Genomic DNA, 17,485 nt, shown 5'->3' with positions numbered 1-17,485 from the left:
GAGGAAGTGGATCAGCAACCTGCAGGAACAGCCCAATCAGGCTCCAGGAGGGGAGTTGAATCAGCCAATAACACGGGACCCGTTGTGTAAATAATGTATATATAGCCAGAGGTTTGGGGGGAAAGCACTCAATCACAGGGACGCGGGTGGCGCTGTGGGTTAAACCACAGAGCCTAGGGCTTGCCGATCAGAAGGTTGGCGGTTCAAATCCCCGTGACGGGGTGAGCTGCTGTTGCTCGGTCCCTGCTCCTGTCAACCTAGCAGTTCGAAAGCACGTCAAAGTGCAAGTAGATAAATAGGTACCGCTCTGGCGGGGGCGTTTCCGTGCGCTGCTCTGGTTCGCCAGAAGCGGCTTAGTCATGCTGGCCACATGACCCGAAAGCTGTACGCTGGCTCCCTCGGCCAATAAAGCCAATAAAGTGAGATGAGCGCCGCAACCCCAGAGTCGGCCACGACTGGACCTAGTGGTCAGGGGTCCCTTTACCTTTACTTTACCTTACTCATTCACTCACTGTTTACCATGAGCTGAAATATACTCCGAGTATATTTCATAAGTAATTGCGGCAAGTGGTTTGGGGACAATAAGAAGAGAATCCTCTACCTCCTTTTTTTGTGGCACTCTGGGAGCTGTGTGACGCCGCTCCTGAGGTCTCAGGCCACAAAGCTAAAAGTGTTGTGATGGGGTGGCATGATGGATTTTCTCTATTTAGCCCCTGTGCCCCCCGCCACCTTTTAACCATGCCCATTCATTCAAGGGAGGGAAGGACACACTGCACTCAGGTTGATGTCCTTGTCCCAAGCCAACGTCTGGCCTTTAAAATAATCCCTTTTAATATTCTACCACTAAGCTGTGCATATTCTACGAGACACTTTCCCATGGTGTGAGAGAGATTATATTCTCACTGAAGAGTTGGGTGGTATTGCTTTTTGGAACAGCTGTTGAGTCAGGTCTAAAGGCACCCTGTGAATCGAAGCCACATCATTCTTCCTTCATGGTCTTTTCGGTGGTGGTGCCCTGGCTTTGGAATAGTCTCCTGAAGAAAATAGGACTATATTCTTTTTGGCACCTGGTTAATATAATAATAACAATATATATATTTTTTAATTGTACCCCGCACTCCCCGGCCAGAGCCGGGCTCAGAGCGGCTAACATCATATAAGTAATACAATATGCATAAAAACAAGCAATCAATCAATTAAAATGCATCCCAGGCCTTTAAATTTTACTGTGTTTTCTTAGCTGGCTGAATAGTTATCAGTGCTGCTTCTTAGATCTTATTATGCAGTGGTACCTCGGGTTAAAAACGCTTCAGGTTACAGACTCCGCCAACCCAGAAATAGTACCTCGGGTTAAGAACTTTGCTTCAGGATGAGAACAGAAATTGTGCGGCTGTGGCGGCACAGCAACAGGAGGTCCCATTAGCTAAAGTGGTACCTCAGGTTAAGAACAGTTTCAGGTTAAGAACGGGCCTTCAGAACGAATTATGTTCTTAACCCGAGGTAAGGTAAAGGTAAAGGTACCCCTGCCCGTACGGGCCAGTCTTGACAGACTCTGGGGTTGTGCGCCCATCTCACTCAAGAGGCCAGGGGCCAGCGCTGTCCGGAGACACTTCCGGGTCACGTGGCCAGCGTGACATCGCTGCTCTGGCAAGCCAGAGAAACGCCGTTTACCTTCCCGCTGGTAAGCGGTCCCTATTTATCTACTTGCACCCGGAGGTGCTTTCGAACTGCTAGGTTGGCAGGCGCTGGGACCGAGCAGCGGGAGCGCACCCCGCCGCAGGGATTCGAACCGCCGACCTTTCGATCGGCAAGTCCTAGGCGCTGAGGCTTTAACCCACAGCGCCACCTGCGTCCCGAGGTACCACTGTATTATTTTTAATTGTTGCTTTAACATTGTATTGATATTTGAATTTTATGTACGTTGTCCTGGAATCCATGTTTTGGATGAGGGTGCTACAAACAAGTTCAAAATGCATATGTTCTATGCACTGATGGCATGGTATAAATAAATTGATGCTAATGCTTTGCATTATGGAAGTGAGAGCTGGACCATAAAAAAGGCTGATTGCCGAAGAATTGATGCTTTTGAGTTATGGTGCTGGAGGAGATTCTTGAGAGTCGCATGAACTGCAAGAAGATTAAACCTATCCATTCTGAAGGAAATCAGCCCTGAGTGCTCACTGGAAGGACAGATCCTGAAGCTGAGGCTCCAATACTTTGGCCACCTCATGAGAAGAGAAGACTCCCTGGAAAAGACCCTGATGTTGGGAAAGGTGGAGGGCACAAGGAGAAGGGGACCACAGAGGACGATATGGTTGGACAGTGTCCTCAAAGCTACCAGCATGAGTTTGACCAAACTGCGGGAGGCAGTGGAAGACAGGAATGCCTGGCGTGCTCTGGTCCATGGGGTCACGAATAGTCAGACACAACTGAACGACTAAACAACAACAACAAATGCTTTGCATGGTTATCCTTAGAGCCAGTGGATTGACTTTGCTGCATAAGTGGTATGATGGACAGGGACCACCTACCAGAACACACAGGGACTGTCTGCTGTACATACTTCAGAGGCTGCCTATGTGGGAAGGCATTTCCAGTGTGAAGAGACGGCCGTTTTGCTTCTACGGTGTTTCTACCTCCTGCAGGCCAGAATGGAGGAAATTAATTGGATTCCTACTAGCATGGAGAGGAGTAGCTCTTCAAAGGAATGAGGCAGTTTAAGCCTTTTTGTGTTGAGATTATTTTTATTCCTGCTATGACATTGTAGTCCGAACTCTCATCGCACCATGCAAGAGAAGTTCAAAATTCTTCCTTGTACAACCCAAATTGCTACTTATCCAAAGGTCCTTATACCGCACACCGTTTAAGCATAAAACTATGTAAATAATAAAAGCAGTGGCCATTTCAGAATTGACCCTTCCTTTACAGTGGTACCTCAGGTTACATACGCTTCAGGTTACAGACTCTGCTAACCCAGAAATAATGCTTCAGGTTAAGAACTTTGCTTCAGGATAAGAACAGAAATCGTGCTTTGGCGGCATGGCGGCAGCAGGAGGCCGCGTTAGCAAAAGTAGTGCTTCAGGTTAAGAACAGACCTCCAGAACAAATTAAGTAATTAACCCGAGGTACCACTGTACTTTGTAAACTTTATGTGTATTTTCTTAAAAACATGCACTGCACATGTTTTATATAACTGTCCTTCTCTGCATTACAAATGGAAGCAGTGATCTGGAAAGATTAGGGTCCCCGCATTCATTCTTGCGGCAGGAAAACATTGCAGGCGGTTGGACTGGATGACTCTTCCAACTCCATAATTCTATGGCTCTATGTGTCATTGAAAACCAAACTCTTTAAATGTGCACATAATCAGCAGCTTCCAAAACATGCTAGGTCACAGATTGTTCACCTCTGTAGTAGACTCTCTACATAAAGTTTAGGCAATAATAAATCTGCTAAGTCTTTAAGGTTCCACAACATGGGCGTAGCCATGGGGGGGCTGGGGGCAGCTGCCCCCCTAAATCAAGTAAATCAATAAAAACACTTAACTAACTGAGGTTCTTCCCCCCAGACACGAAGCCTGCTCCCCTACCATAAATCCTGTCAATGCCCGTGTTCCACAAGACTCTCATTTGTTTGTTGGTTTTGTTTTTACTCTAACAGAGTAACGTAATTATCCCTCTTGAATATGAATGTAGTTTAGTTACTTCTTAACTTGCTTTACTGTGGGAGGGGGTGCACGTTCTATGCTCTATTGACAGACAGGGAGAGCCAGTGTGGTGTAGTGGTTAAGAGTGGTTGACTCATAATCTGGTGAACCATGTTCGCTTCCCCGCTCCTCCACATGCAGCTGCTGGGTGACCTTGGGCCAGTCACACTTCTCTGAAGCCTCTCAGCCCCACTCACCTCACAGAGTGTACGTTGTGGGGGAGGAAGGGAAAGGAGAATGTTAGCCGCTTTGAGACTCTTTAGGGTAGTGATAAAGCGGGAAATCAAATCCAAACTCCTCCTCTTCTTCTTCCTCTCACCCTTTCAATGCATGCTTTTGAGTGAAGTGGGGATTCTTTTTTTAATATGTACTAGGTGATTGTCAGCTGCATATGTTGATTTTTCTGGATTAATTAAAGTGGTGGTATAGTTTTGTGCTTTTTTTTTAAGGATTGGTAAGCACTGTTGTTTAAATCACTGTGCCGCTTGGACTTGCCGATCGGAAGGTCGGCGGTTCGAATCCCCGTGACAGGGTGAGCTCCCGTTGCTCGGTCCCAGCTCCTGCCAACCTAGCAGTTCGAAAGCATGTAGTGCAAGTAGATAAATAGGTACCACTCCGGTGGGAAGGTAAACGGCATTCCCGTGCACTGCTCTGGCTTCCGCAGAAGTGGCTTAGCCATGCTGGCCGCATGACCCAGAAAAACTGTCTGCGGAAGCGGACAAACGCCGGCTCCCTCGGCCTGTAAAGCGAGGTAGGCACCACAACCCCAGAGTCGTTTGCAACTGGACTTAACTGTCAGCGGTCACGTTACCTAAGCAAAATTATTTTGGCACAAGTAGTGTAGCAGGGTAGAAATTTCATTCCAGACCAGTTTGAGGATGAGCGAAACCTGCCTCTTTCTTTTTGAGACTATTTCCACTTTCCCTAGCACTGGAATTGCATAGTAGGGACATGTTTCAGAAGCCTTGCTGTGTATCACATAAATATTCGCACCCACAATATTGTACTATTGCTTATTATTTCTCTTTGTGTTTCCTCTTTTCGTCTCACATTTCCCTCTTTTTACCTTCTCTGTTGGAAAAGAAAGTGTATAAGCAGCACTCCTCTTTTCTCCTGATTTCTGGAACGGGGCTTGGTATTCTAGTCCTGTGTGCCCCTTGGTTTGTGTCTTTCCTCTTTCCTTCCTGGCTTGTACAATTGAGCATGCCCTGGGGCAAAGTGACAGTTAGACTTTCCTTTTGCTTCCATCAGGATGTCCTGCCAAGTTGGAGTATTTGTGTAGTTCCCCTGGGGCTGTGGTGCCTGAACTGAGGCGTTTTCCTAGAAGTGCTTGGACACGCTGGTGTTTGTGTCCCATCCCCTTGATCTCCTTTTTTCGGTTCTCTTATTCAGAGTTGTTGTGGGGTTGTTGTCTGCTGTTTCTCTTTTCTCTTTTCTGTGTCTACCTGTCAGTTAGTGATGAGTAGCTTTCTGGTGCAGGTACAGTGGTACCTCGGGTTACGGATGCTTCAGTCCACTAACCCAGAAATTTAATTGAAATACTTTATTCCCACTTGTACAACTTGCACACAGTGAGATCACATGAGCACCCCTCACTCAGTTCTCTTAGTCTTAATTCTCCTCGTTTATTGACGCACACCCACCAAACCCGAAAGTCAATTGCCCTGTTGTTATCTTTTCATTCAGGAGCCTAACAGCCCATGGATAGAAGCTGTTCTTCACCCTGTTGGTGCGCCTAATCATGCTTCTATATCTTCTGCCCGAAGGCAGGAGATCAAGAAAGTGCCGGCCAGGGTGTGAATCATCCCTGAGAATTTTCCTCACTCTCCTGAAGCAACATTCTTCTGCGATGTCATCCAGCAGATTCACGGGGCAGCCCATAATATCTTGTGCTGTATTCACCACCCTCTGTAGGCACTTCCTATCTGTTGATGTCAAACCAGCGTACCACACTGTGATGCAGTATGAAAGGACACTTTCTATTGTGGACCGGTAGAAGGAGATCATCAAATGTTGATTGGCATTGTTCTTTTGCAATACTCTGAGGAGATGGAGTCTCTGTTGGGCTTTCTTAACCACCTGGGTTGTATTGATTTTCCAAGTAAGGTCTTCACTGAGATAAACTCCTAGGAATTTAAAGGAAGAGACTCTCTCCACACAGCCCTCACCGATGTACAGTGGTGCTAGTTCTCCTCTCTTCCATCTCCTTCGTCTTGCTGAAATTAAGGTGCAAGTTGTTCCCTAGGCACAATGCAGATATTTTTTGGACCTCCCCTCTATATGCTGATTTGTCTCCACCTGTTATTAAACCCATTATGGTGGTGTCATCTTCCAACTTAATGATTGCCGTAGATGGGTTAGATGATACACATAGTACAAATAGTACCTCGGGTTAAGAACTTTGCTTCAGGATGAGAACAGGAATCACGCTAACTTAGCTAAAGTGGTACCTCAGGTTAAGAACAGTTTCAGGTTAAGAACAGACATCCAGAACGAATTAAGTTCTTAACCCAAGGTACCACTGTATAGTTATGCCCCTGCACTGCTGTGACCCAGGCTGTTTGTTATAATTATTTCCCCCACATCCCACCAAATCCCAGTTTTTGGGAGTGTCACTGCTTAGAGACAGAGAGTCAGGTCATGTGTCACCAGCAGTGACTACTACAGGACAAATGACCACTGGAAGGAGCGTAGGGAGAAGAAATGCCATATTGCACCTGTAGCAGCAAAATTGGGTGCCTTCATCTGCCCCAACTGCAATAAAACATGTCTCTCCCGTATTGGTCTGTAGTGGTTTGACTTTACCCCCAAAGGCGTACTCCAAGAACAACACTGCCAAACATATACTTTGTGCATGGCTCCCCCAATAGAGGTCATTATCTTTATATCTTAACCGTGGTTGCTGAATTGTTCGCTCGCATAACAGGTGTATTAGAGTTTCCCTTTTTTAAACTGTTGACTTAAGAGCACATGGCCTGCAGCGACTCTTGAGCAGCCAATTTACTGTTTTAAAGATTTATGCTTATATTGCTATTTTCTGCCTTTGGTCCAAGAATTTGCAGAGTACAAGACACGATGGGAAACAGCACTGGATTAGCAAAAAGAAACCAGCCTGCTGTTAAGTTTCATTTATTTATTTTATACTGCCTAGATTAAAATACCGGCACACACTACCCCACTTGAGTGAGGGACAACAGGCTTTGGGATGGAAATTTGTGGTGCCTTTGTAGTATTTGCTGCATTTGCAAATGCACAAGGAGAGCATCGTGGAGACCACAGGCTACACATCTGCCAACACTGTGCCTGATTCCCAAAGAGAGCCAGCCTTTCTCAACCACATTTAGGCTGCGCTCAGACCTGGGGGTTCTTGCATTAGTTTTACTAGTTATAATGCTAGCACCCCATCCCAATTCATAATATTCCTTTTTCACTGCAGTACCTGTTGCACTATGGAACTGTGGCTTTTAAACTAATATAATACCATGTCACTTGGAATTTTAAACGGTGGGATGCCATAATACCACCCCAAAGTTTATCATGTGAATGGCATGATTTTAAAAAAACAACAACAACCATGGGGAAATTATAATGTAAATCTCCCAAGATTTTCTGAGATAACAAAGTTGGAAGTGGATATTTGTTGGGAAATGAGTACTAAACATCTGCTAGATCTGCTATACTTCCAGAAGTGGCTTTTGCATCATAGGAAAGAGATAAAACACAGGTAAGGAAATGTTGAATAAAGTGCCGTCTGAAGGCAGCCTTAGCATAGTTACAACTCTCTACCCTTTTCCATCTCCCAACTCAACCTGCAAAACAGCTGGAACCTGCTTCTGTCCCTGCTCCCAAACTCTGATGGACATTGCCCTGCAGGGGTCAAACCATAAAGGAGCCTTGGGACTTTCCTACTGGTACTTCTGGTGCTGCTTTCAAAGCCCTGGTCATGTGATGCAATGCTGAACTGACCCAACCTGCTGATCAGAATATTTCTAAGCACCCTTTCCCCCTCAACAGAAACCACCCAGTTACCAAATATATCCAGGCAATGGACAGCGAGAAGTGGCAGGGATGATGGCTAGAACACCATTGGAGGAAGGCTCTGTCTGAATATGACAGAACATACGTTACAGCTCTTGTCTGAGTCTGCTCAGTGGCAGTAATAGCCCAAAGGAGGGATGCTTTTCTGTAACCCCTGTGTCCACTTAATGCTGTTCAACAAAGTGCTGCTTTGAATAGTTCAGGGATTCCTTTAGTCAGGTCACCAGGGTGATCTCTGAGAATTCGTAGGCCTGCTGTGATACATTTGCAAAAGCACTTTGATAAAATCACTCATATCCATTTCAATTTGGAGTCCACGGTTAAAAGCAGTTCAGTCACAGAGTGTGTCTAGGGAACCGCAGCTGCAAGCTAAGTATTTAGAGGGGGGTCCGAAGGGGTTTAGTCTACTATCTCTTTATTTGCCACCTGTCAATCCTGGCTAAACATCTGTCAGGAGGCTGACTGGATAGATCTGTGAAGTGATAAATTAAGAGGTCCTGGCTGCTGGCCTGAAGATGGTGGTCATGCAGCCACTTTTTATTTTTTAAAAAGAAGTCTTCCCTCGACCCAGAGGATTGCTTCAACCACCACTTGGTTGCAGATATTTCCTTCCTGAGCAAGTTGCTTAAGCATCTGTTAGCTAGGCAACTCCAGTCATTTTTGGATGACATTGATTTCTGGATCTATTTCAATTTGGCTTCAGTCCTGGATTTTGCCAGAAACTGCTTTGGTCACCCAGATGGATGACCTCTTCCTGGGGAAGGACAGGGCGTGGAACATTTCCTGAGGAGGGTGACAAAGGAGACCAGTTCCTATGAGAAAAGGTTGAAATATTTGGATATGTTGAAGGAAATTATTAAGAGGCAATATGGTTCTTGTTGTTTAGTTGTTTAGTCGTGTCTGACTCTTCGTGACCCCCTGGACCAGAGCACACCAGGCACTCCTGTCTTCCACTGCCTCCCGCAGTTTGGTCAAACTCATACTGGTAGCTTCAAGAACATTGTCCAACCATCTCATCCTCTGTCGTCCCCTTCCCCTTGTGCCCTCCATCTTTCCCAACATCAGGGTCTTTTCCAGGGAGTCTTCTCTTCTCATGAGGTGGCCAAAGTACTGGAGCTTCAGCTTCAGGATCTCTCCTTCCAGTGAGCACTCAGGGCTGATTTCCTTCAGAATGGATAGGTTTGATCTTCTTGCAGTCCATGGGACTCTCAAGAGTCTCCTCCAGCACCAGAATTCAAAAGCATCAATTCTTCGGCGACCAGCCTTCTTTATGGTCCAGCTCTCACTTCCATACACCACTACTGGGAAAACCATAGCTATATGGACCTTTGTCGGCAAGGTGATGCCTCTGCTTTTTAAGATGCTATCTAGGTTTGTCACTGCTTTCCTCCAAGAAGCAAGCATCTTTTAATTCCGTGACTGCTGTCACCATCTGCAGTGATCATGGAGCCCAAGAAAGTAAAATCTCTCGCTACCTCTATTTCTTCCCCTTCTATTTGCCAGGAGGTGATGGGCTCAGTGGCCATGATCTTATTTTTTTTTATGTTGAGCTTCAGCCCATATTTTGCGCTCTCCTCTTTCACCCTCATTAAAAGGTTCTTTAATTCCTCCTCACTTTCTGCCATCAAGGTTGTGTCATCTGCATATCTGAGGTTGTTGATATTTCTTACAACAGGCAATATGGTAGTCATCTTCAAATGTTTGGAGGGCTGTCACATAGAAGACGGTGGAGAATATTTGCTTCCTGTTTCTCCCAAGGGAAAGACCTAAACCAATGAGTTTAAATTACAAGAAAAATACATAAATACTGTATTAGTGGGTTTCCAGCATTGGCAGAGAATTAGATGGCATTTGAGGTCCCTTCCAGGTTTATGATTCTGAATCCTCAACCGGTGTCTGTGGGTGGTAAAGGACTGGATGAGAGCCAATCAATCAGTGCTCAATCCAGACAAGATGCAAGTGCTGTCACCTGATGGGTCTGTCTGACCAACCTGTTCTGAACAAGGATATGTTCCCCCTTAAGGATCAGAGCAACAGTTTGGTTTTTACTTTGAATGCCTAAAAGAGGCATCAGTGGCAAGCCGTGCTTTCCACTGCCAGGTTGGTGCGCCAGACTTCCTCCTGGACACAGAGAGACTGAGAACAGTTATCCATTTCCAAGTGATCCATGCCTAAATAATTCGCAGTACTGACTCCTGCAGTGTGTTGGAAGGTTCCTTTGAAAACCTCTCTGAAGCTACAGTGGATGGGCAAAGCTGCAGCAGTCCTACTAACTTCGGCAGAGCATATCTCACCAGCTTTAAAACAGCTGCACTTGGTTTCTGTGTGTTCCCCTGCACAATTCAGAGTGTTTTAATCAATGAAGCTTCAAACAGCTTGGCACTGGAGGAATCTCAAGGATGTCCTGTTCCCATACAAAACTGACTGAGGTCACCAGGAGAGGCATTTCTGCAGGTATCCATTCAGATCAGGTGTATGGTGGTTGAGATTGGGCCTTCTCAGTGGTGATACCATCGCCAGGGAACCTTTACTCTGTTTCCTTATACAGCAAGGGTTTTAGGTGTTAGGTAAATATGGCTTCATTTTCCCAGGCTTATAAATCCTCCCCCCCCCACTGCTACATTGAGTTTTTTATTTGAGTTTTATATGCTCCTTCAAGGGTTTTTATGGTGAGTGCACTATATTTTATTGCAATATGCTTTAATGGTCTGCTGCTGTTTTTTTCATCTTCTTATTTTGTTTTTGCACTTATTTATGTATTTTAAAATGTTTATGATGAGTAGCTGCCTTGAAAGATATTACACGATGTAAGGGGCATACTGAAGTAAATAAACAAACATTATTTTATAAAATCTCAAATGCCTGTCGGATAGCACTTTAGGAAAAAACTGTGCTGATAGAACCATTCACAACAGCGAGCCATCATTAATAAAGCACAAGGGCTAATAATAATAATAATAATAATAATAATAATAATAATAATAATATATTCATACCCCGCCCATCTGGCTGGGCTGACGTTAAGACTGATCCCTTTTAAAGAGCAAGTCAAGTTACTTATTCCTATGTGCACATCTTGCATAATTCTAAGTTGTATTTCCAGAAGCACTGGGTGTGTTGCTGTCATTGGAGGTGCAGCTGGCCTTTGTGGCAAGGAGTTTCTGTTTCTAACTAGGATTGGCTCACCAGCTACAGCCATACCTAGGCCAAAATAGAACAGGATCAGTTGCTCATGTTTTAGTGACCCCACATTGGATTATTGTAATATGCTCTACCCTCAAAAATAGTCTAGAAACTGCAGCTAGTGCAGAATAAAGCTTCCGTGGTGTTAGCTTGGCCATCAAGATGGAAGAACGCAATGCCACTCCTTTAAACACTACACCTGGCTACATGTAAGCTACTGGACCCAGTAGTTTATTGATTATGGTCTGTAAAACTCTAAATGGCTCAGGGATCAAGTATCTGTAGGACTGCCTCTTCCATTTGAACCTTCAGTGGCAAGTGGGGAGATCTGCTTATACAGTGGTACCTCGGGTTAAGTACTTAATTCGTTCCGGAGGTCCGTACTTAACCTGAAACTGTTCTTAACCTGAAGCACCACTTTAGCTAATGGGGCCTCCTGCTGCTGCTGCGCTGCCGGAGCACAATTTCTGTTCTCATCCTGAAGCAAAGTTCTTAACCTGAAGCAATATTTCTGGGTTAGCGGAGTCTGTAACCTGAAGCATATGTAACCCGAGGTACCACTGTAGTCCCTATAATAGAGGTTGTACAGGTGATTTCAGCTCTGGAACGATCTGCCATCGTCATCGTTTAAATGTTGACTAAATATTTTTCACCCACGTCTTTGCAGTCTGAAAGGTTAGTTAGTATGTGTCATGAACAGCATCGTGTGGACTTGTGTTTTGAATCACTGCCGTGTCTGTATATTTTGGTTCTATATTTGTTTTTATGCCTTGATTTGTTGTACAAGACCCTTGGCTCTGTTGTAGGAAATGCAATTAAGTAACAGCACATTTGTGTGATTTCTCAAATCTAGGAACAGCCGTACTCCTTTTTTAAAAAAAATTGAAAATATTTGCATAACGTATTCTGCTTCTGAACTATGCATCCAGGACCACTGGCAAACTATTCAAGCACAGCCCCTCTAGCTTCTGAGATTTCACCAGGCATACTTGCAAGCTGAGTCTTAAAAAACAGGAAGGCCGAGATTCTCAGAAAGGCCCATTCTGTTTCCAGTATTATTATTATTTTATTAAATTTGTATACTGACCTACATCCATAGATCTCAGGGAGGTTCACAAGATAAAACCACAATATAAAAGCTCAAAACACACAATAAAATAAAAACAATAGCACATTTTAAGAAGGCATTGGATTTTAAGCAGCCAAAGGCCTGGTTAAAGAGGAAGATTTTTGCCTGGTGCCTAAAGGTGTATAACAAGGAATCCCTGGGGAGAGCATTCCACAAACCTGTGGGGAGCCACCACAGAAAAGATGTGTTCTTGTGTTGCTACCCTACGGACCTCTTGTGGAGGAGGCACACAGAAAAGGGCCTCCGAAGATGTTCTCAGGGTCCAGGTAGGTTCATATGGAGAGAAGCGGTTCTTGAGGTATCACAGAGAGAACCCTGGGAAGAAGAAGAAGAAGAAGAAGAAGAAGAAGAAGAAGAAGAAGAAGAAGAAGAAGAAGAAGAAGAAGAAGAAGAAATTTATACCCCACTCATCTGGCTGGGTTTCCTCAGCTGCTCTGGGTGGCTTCCAACAAAATATTAAAATACAATAGTCCTTCAGATATTAAAAGCTTCCCTAAACAGGGCTGCCTTCAGATGTCTCCTAAAAGGGAATTCCCACAAAAAGATTTGTGGGAGAAGCTCTTAGTAAATGGTAGCCAGGGGGACATCTTCCTCTTCTCCTGAGGTCCCAGGCTTAGTTTTCATGAAAGCCTTAGGTCTGGCCTGCAACACTTCAGACTTCAAGCAGAGAATCACAAATGTTTCTCCATTCAGAAACAACACACCCCTCCACAAAGAAAGCAGTCAGAGAGGCTTCTTGACAGGTTAAGGCCTTGAAGTTGCTGGACTGAAGGGAAAGTATGATTCTTTATTTTTTAAAAAATGCAGAAAATGCTTGTTTATTTGTAGGGTTGTTGTTTTTTGTTTTGTTTTTGTACGGATGTGTATTCAGTCATATATGAACTCCAACCTGCAGTCTGAAGTGCTAGAGGACACACAACTTTGGTGACAACAGTGTCTGACGCGTTTTATTTTTTCTGATCTCTTCTCTGCTTCCAAAAACTGTTATGCATCCTCCTCCCCTCTCCTCAACAAGTTATCTTGAAACTTGCGATGATCTAAGGCATTAGTTTCCTTCAAATATAGACCCATTGCAAAAACTCCAGACATAACACTCTCTTCAACCACAAACTCTGCGCTGTCCGGCGAGCCAACAGCCAGAGCCAGCAGAAGCTCAGTCACTTGAATGTAGGTTGTGTAATTGCTGGAATATAAATGGCAACAGCCTTGCAAACTCCCTTTTATGTTGGTAGAAGGGCAAAGAATTCCTGTGGGCAGCCGTGTGACCGGGTCCTGCATGAATGAGAAGCCAACCCCCCCCCCCCTCTCCCTATTGTGCTGCCACACAGAAACTTGGGTAACCAAGAAGAGGTAAATTCTTCCAGTGTCTTGTGACTCAATCCCTAACTGGGGGAAGCAGCAGCATAAAGAGCTATTATTTGAGCACTGGTTTGCAATCAGCAGGCTGTGCGAATGTCAGAACGAAGATTTTCTTTTCTTTTTTTAATAAATGTTTATTAGCATTTTCTATAATAAACAAAAACAAAAGTAAACAAAAAAAATAACAAACGTACAAAAATACAAAACTTAAAAACAATTAAAAACACATAAAATTTCAATTGCTTATTTTCTTTTAACTTATTTCTCAGACCTCCTCACACCTTCCCTTCTTGTATTCCAATTCAAATTATTAGCTCAGCAAATCCTTATTATTTTGCTTTCTCTCTTTCATCCATTTCCTCAATTTATTTTTACTAACCTTGTTTTCATTTAATTTAGTTCATTTTAAAAAACCAATTTTGCCTTATCCAAACTTAAACATCAATACTTATACATCAATACTCATTCTTAAAACATTTTTTCTAAAGTCGACCAAAATTCCCTTCCACGAATTTCCCAATTTTCATACAAATAACAAAACAAAATAAAAACAGAACAAATTATAATTATATACCCTTTGGATTCCCAAACACCACCCCCCCTTTCCCGGTTTCAGTCCCCAACTGAACAAAGATTTTCTCACTAGCAAACTGCCTCTCCTTATGATGGGAGTGTGTGTGTTTTTGTGTGTTGGCGCGCGCACACGCTGTTGTAAGGACTCTGGGGTTAGAGTGGAGTTGAGGTGCATCTCTTTCTGCACATAGTGACACATTGAAAACATACACTGTGAAATTCCTGCCAGCAAAATGCCAGCCTCCTAGTATCAGATTTTGCCTTACCACAACATTCTCCCTACAGGAGAAAAGAAAAGGGGTGTTACGGTGCCTATCTGCAGAGCTGCGTCAAAGGTTTGGTCAAGGATTTGCTGGGAACTGTGAGAGATAAACAATGGACCACGGAACAGAATAGAAAAACTGATATTTTAAATATTGCTCTCACTACTGATAAAGTGTAGGACCTTCAGCTTTAAATTTATGAAGGCAAAATATTCAGAGTCTGTAAGAACTAGTTCATGGGTAGGCAAACTAAGGCCCGGGGGCCAGATCTGGCCCAATCGCCTTCTAAATCCGGCCCACAGACGGTCTGGGAATCAGTGTGTTTTTACATGAGTAGAATGTGTCCTTTTATTTAAAATGCATCTCTGGGTTATTTGTGGGACATAGGAATTTGTTCATTACCCCCCCAAAAAAATATCGTCTGGCCCCCCACAAGGTCTGAGGGACAGTGGACTGGCCCCCTGCTGAAAAATTTGCTGACCCCTGGACTAGTTAACGACAGTAATAGTCGTGGACAGGTTTACAGGTTCCACAAGTGAATCCATATACTATTGTCAGCATGGGTGACATTCTCCTCAAATCTGGTTGGAGTGCAGCTGGGTTGCTGCATGAAAAGAGTTTGATGGTGTTGGGTCATTCCCTTGCGAATTATTCTCAACGTAAAATGGTTTGTCAGTGATTCACCATGTCCTGGTATTATTTTCATTCTGAACCCAGGAGAGGCCAGAAATGAGCTAGCATGAAAACAGAATTGTGTTCGCTTCCCTTGTCCTACCCAAAACGGTCAGGGTTAAGGTCATGAACAAATTCCATGAGGGAGAAGGTTACTACATCTTCCCTTTACATGAAGAATAAGAAGGCAATGCCACCAAGTTATACTGTATTCGTATTTTAATCCTATAAGTGATTGCTTTTATTTTTGAGTAATTCTGACCCACCCCCTTCAAGATGTAAGTGCTTTTTGGCAAACTGCCAAATACATTAAACTTCTGTAGGAGTTAGGTGGGTTTTATTGTTTATTGTTTATTGTCCCCTGCCTCTTATCAGGGTGTTCATACTAAGTATTTCTTCTGAAATTCATCATGGTGAAAGCAAAGTTTGAGGTCACCATCTCATTTTTGACCTATTCCTTTCTCAGATGCATTTTTTAACTCTGTGCTAGGACATGAATGAGTGTGATTGCTCATGCAAAAGAGAGAGAGAGAGAAAAGAAGAAGAAGAAGAAGAAGAAGAAGAAGAAGAAGAAGAAGAAGAAGAAGAAGAAGAAGAAGAAGAAGAAGCAGCAGCAGCAGCAGCAGCAGCAGCAGCAGCAGCAGCAGCTACAACCTGAGCGTTGTAGCCACAATTCATTCAGAAGCCTGGGGGAATTCAAATGACCTTCCTTTTGCATTCACAAAGACAGGTGGTGGGGAGAGCCATTGCCAGCTGGCTACCTCCTTGCGCCCTCATGACTCATCACGTAATAGATCTCTTCAACACAAGAGGAGATCGTGGGATAATCAGGGTCCTCCTCCCTTTCATAGAGGAAGCCTATGTGTGTTCAGCCCTTTCACGCTGATACAGGATGTGGCCTGCAAGCGACATCGCCAACACATATGTCAGTGTGCAGGTGGGCTTCTCTCCTGTATTCATAAGCACGTGAGTTGGGCTGTGTGAATCCTTCTCCCGTGAATGAGACTCCAGGGGGGAATGAGATGCTGACAGCATCTGTCCATTCTGAAAGTTTCTAGCTCTCCCTCAGCTTTGCCAACCCTCTCACTCAAGGGGGTTTGGAACTTGCTCGGGGTTTAACTCACGTGTGCATTGCAACTTGTCTGTGCTAGTTCCTTTCGCATCATTCCCATTTTCAGCCAATAATTTCTCCCAATAATTCGTGAGGTTCGAGGCCCGCGGCACGTGGGAGAAGCCATTTCAAATCCCCAAATGGCTTGGGACTAAGAATGGAAGAGAATGTGTGCATTTTAAGTGGTCTGAACTATTGCACATCTCCTGGTCCGATACACAGCTTGGAACATAGTTACCCTTCTCAGCTCAAAAACATGCAGGAAAACATAGATAAAATGAATAAAATACATTTAGAAATACATTCTGAAATAGGTATTTAGCAATTAAATATGTTTTAAATATTGCATAATACATTTTATTTAAAAAGAGTTCGCATATTGATGCACACATTGACAGAATGCATTTATGAATAAGCATATGTAATATTGTGTCGCCATGGACTTGAAATAGGATGATCCATCCATGTATACTTGAGACCAGTGAACCTTGAGGTCTATTAACCATTAATTCCATATGAACCTGCCCAGAGTTAAGATCTTCTTATGTGGCTCTTCTTAGGTTCCTCCTGTTTTCAGAGACAAGCCAAGTGGTGACTTGAGAAAGGGCCTTTTCAGTGGTGGCACCCTCTCTCTGGAATTCCCTCTCTAGGGAGGCTCTCTTGAAACCAGCAGAATACCTTTTAATTTTTTCAGTTCCTTTCGATTGTCTGCTTAATTGGTCTTTTAAATCCCAGTACTGCTCAGGTTTTATAGTATCTTAATTCCTCTTCTGCTGTTCTGGTAATCCCTTTTGGTGTTTATGAGAGGGATAGAACTTGTTCAAAGGAAGGGAAGGGAAGGGAAGGGAAGGGAAGGGAAGGGAAGGGAAGGGAAGGGAAGGGAAGGGAAGGGAAGGGAAGGGCATTTAAAAATACCATACTGTTTCCCACTTTATATGCGTTACTGCTGAATTTGAGGTGGGTATAGCTCCTTTCTAGCAAGGCAACCATTTTGTCTCTTGTGGTTTCATTCTGCTGACTCAATACATACAACATAAGCTTTTCTGCTATCTCTGTGTGTATGTCTTTATTTATTTATTTATTAAAAAACTGTTCCTCTGTGAGTGTGAAGAGTCTGCGAAATAGCTTCATCAGCACCACAAGAAAAAGGTGAAAACTTGTTGTCAATCGCTAGACATTTAATCTAGTAGAATCCCAGCAAATTACTGTTATCAGCCAATTCTAATTTTGTGTGTGTGTGTGTGTGTGCAAACATCAGTGGGTGTGTTTTTATTACTAGTTGTGGTATATACAGAGATGATCCATTTATTTATAGGATTAGGGAGTTATAGGTGACTGTGAAATAAGCTGCCCCTCTGTCAAATTCTGCTCTCAGTTGGAAGATTTCCCCATTTTTACAGGGTGAGACGCAGTTCATCTTGTCTAGTACATGACATTCTTCCCTTTCTTAC

At 43.8% G+C, this 17,485-nt stretch overlaps 1 protein-coding gene across 3 annotated transcripts in view; it reads left to right on the top strand.

The window, feature by feature from the left end:
- PPARGC1A (PPARG coactivator 1 alpha) overlaps nt 1–17,485 on the top strand; it is a 658,152-nt gene that overhangs the window by 481,814 nt on the left and 158,853 nt on the right. The window lies entirely within an intron of this gene.

The sequence above is a fragment of the Podarcis gaigeae genome, assembly GCF_964106915.1.
Source record: "Podarcis gaigeae genome assembly, chromosome: 9".
NCBI lineage: Eukaryota > Metazoa > Chordata > Lepidosauria > Squamata > Lacertidae > Podarcis > Podarcis gaigeae.
Note: the sequence above shows the minus strand (reverse complement) of the source record. Positions and strands in the feature narration are given on the sequence as shown.